Source organism: Anneissia japonica, unplaced genomic scaffold (assembly GCF_011630105.1).
Source record: "Anneissia japonica isolate Jap-2015-1 unplaced genomic scaffold, ASM1163010v1 scaffold284975_len822289_cov185, whole genome shotgun sequence".
In the NCBI taxonomy this organism is placed as follows: Eukaryota; Metazoa; Echinodermata; class Crinoidea; order Comatulida; family Comatulidae; genus Anneissia; species Anneissia japonica.
Genome location: NW_022699685.1, coordinates 573,307 through 576,759, shown reverse-complemented (window position 1 = coordinate 576,759; position 3,453 = coordinate 573,307).

Below are 3,453 nucleotides of genomic sequence, written 5' to 3'. Positions count from 1 at the left end.
TATTTAAATAGATTGAATAAGCAGAAATATAGTTTCCTAAACGACATAATAAGTTCAAAATGTAATCTCTGTGAAGTGAATAGAGTGCACAGACACACCAACGTGTTGCACTTCATAAATATATACAACCTTTAACCGTTAATGTACAAAGATTAAAATCTAACATCATTACACCAGAAAATAAATAGGAGGCTGACGAATAGCAAATCTAATCACTCTACTTCCAAACGTAGTTGCAATTATTGTAACGAGATTTAAACTTTAGACAACTTTGGTGAAGCTACATTGCAACTGCTCTATATTCAAACTCAATAGAAAATATACAATACTCACTGATCCCTATCAGATATAAAATGCAACTATCGTTATTTTTATGTACTTAGCGATGGAATCGACTATTGGCAATAGAACGAACATTACCGCTGATATTCTTTATATAAGGTTGGATCTACCAGCATATATGCAACCGCATTGTTCGGTTGTATTCGATTTGAAAATTCATCACCAACAACTATAAAATCTTACTAGAAGCGTCATAAACATTAATGATAGCTAAGATGTTTCAGAACTTACAGTCATAAATAGGCCTACATAAATATCGGAAACCAGAATATGATAATGAAACCCTTCTTAATAAATTTGCGTCCCTGTTTATCAATGTTCGCAATTTACAAATCAACAACGTAGTGAATTATTCATCTTGTTAACACCCTACTTAAAACAGATCATCTTTTTAAGGTATACCGGTATATCACTTTATTCGCGGCAAATACAATTATGTATTAAAAATTACTGTGAAATCCGCATCGTCAACTTATGTATTATTATATGTGTGAAAGTAGCATGCAAAAGGAGTCGTTTGATATATTTTAGGAAAAACAAAAACTCTTGATTGGGTTAAACAATCCAATAACAATGACGGTGTCCAAAACTCAAAAGTTCACATAGTAATATTGATTATTAAACGTTAGTTAATTAAGTTAATGTTAAAGGCATTGTAGTGTAGGAGTAGTGGTGGTAGTAGTAGTAGTAGTAGCAGCAGCAGCAGCAGCAGTAATAAAAGTAGCAGTATTAGTAGAACAGTGTTTCAGTCTTTTTTTTGTAATCATTCTTCATTTAAAAAAACAATAAATAGAATATACATAGAACATAACCCTGCATGGCTTTATCAATCGCATGCAGGGTATCACAAAGGAACAATGAACATTAAAAGTGTTAAATTATATTAATTACAATTAGGATGATAATGATTATATTATTATTAATGATAATAATTATATTATTCAAAATAATCATATAAACAATTATAATAGGCCTATATTCTTTATAATTTTAATAATTGATATTATTATTAAAATGTTAAAAATAATTGATAATAATAATAATAATAATAATAATATTTAAAAAAATATATAATTTTACTCGATCCAATTTACTAGCAATACTATAAGAAATAGGCCTACAGTATTTATTGTTTTGACTTCACCATATTGCTGAACATTAAAATGATAATGATATGCAGATTACGTTTATCATGCTATATCAACAACGAGAAACGTATGTCAGCATTCCGGGAACGGTTATTTCCTAAATTATGCATAATTTAATGAGTTTTATTCTAATTTTAATTTTTAATCCACATACTGTACTTTTTTTAAATATTACTTTCGTATATTAAGTTTACCCTACCTCTTTTCTATTACGTTTAATATCAGTCCTTATTGGTTGCAGAGGACATGAAGTGACCCTCAGGGAGGAGAAAGTTATTGTAAAGTGCAACATCTAGTCCCGAGCGCATCATAATTTTCCCATGGTTACGGACTAAAATCAGTGTTGAGCGCATTGTTTATCAACTGTTTGGAGATCGCTTCAATTGCTGGGCTTACTTTAAAAAAAAAATGACAAATGTTTTCTAAAACAAAAATAATGATAATGTAAGATAGACCTAGGCCTATTACACAGAAAAACCTGGAGTATGTAGAAAGTTTTAGTCATATAACAGACCTCCCAAGATAATGTAGAAAGCGCATTTCCAATTTTCAGGGTAAGGCCCTCGGACCACGTTCCCTAACGTCTCATTTTCTCTGCTCGTTTATATTGGATTCTCTTATACCTGTCTGTTTGTAAAGTAGTAGGCCTGTAATGCAATACCACATCGAAACAAACTCAACTCCCTCAATATAGCACTGCACACATCTCAAAGCTACGGAGAGGGCATCTGCGAAGCAAAAACAATTTTCGTGGAAGGCAACCTGACCCCCTCCCCACCCCCAAACCACGTCAACTTTTCTTAACTTGTATATATCTCTATCCGAAGAAATAAATAGCGTAGTAATTCAGGAAAGAGCAAAGATTTTGTAGAAAGCTTCAGTTATTAACAAACCTCTCAGAGAAGACCGTATTGCCGGGCATAGTATTGTAAATGTTTTCGAGAATAGACCTACCGCATTCCCACTTCAGTGCCCTTACTTGGTGTGTTTCCCCCTCATTTCGAAAATCCTGGATTAGACCCTGACAAAGGTGGTGGTGGGAGGAGGGTAAGCGTTAAAACTCTTAAATGGCCAACTCAGGAAGTGCGAATTCATAACGATTCCATTTATTTTTAATTATTTTTTTATTTAATTGATTGTTCATAGGGTAAGCATTCGTAGTTATCGTTAACAATATTAAATGTATTGATATTAATTGGCAATTATCCTTATTGAGTTGTTGCTGTTTTTGTTGTTATATTTATTACGGTACTAATTATTAGACCGATAATTAGTAACATAAGATACCGATATTTATTACATTATTACGGTACTAATAATATTAGTACAAATTACATTTTTTACATTTTACGATTTTGAAAAATATAATTTTTCTCTTGGATAATTTACTGTTGACTGCAATCATTACAAAACAGCCAATCAGAATCGTGATAATTTATGACCACCCACAATGTATTAAAACAACGATATGGTATTTAATAGTATCAGCAAATTAATGTTGAGAAACAAATAGCGGCACCCCTTTCAGATTTTGTCGTTTTAATGCACTCAAGATCGGAGTATTTTATGACTATGTCCGTTCTATGTATTGTCGATATAACATGTACCCGCTGTTTTACCTAATTGTTAATCTATCCCGTGATAATCTGCTTGTTGTATCGATTTACGTTAATAAATACGACACTCTGGTTGTCAATCCAGCTTTAAAAGCTTGAGTGATAATGTATCGATTAACACCAGCACAAATATTAAGATGATCCTAGCGTGAAACCAATCAACATTTCTGTTTTTAATACTAAATTCATTCATTCATTATTCTTTATTTCAGACTTTACATCCAGTTTAAATGAGTCTATAGATTTTGAAATGTGTTTAGTTTAATATGAAGTCAGCAGGCTTCCGATTGTTTGCTTTTCTTTTTCGAAAGTAATAAGTCTGTATCGGTTCAAGGAGGTATTAAATC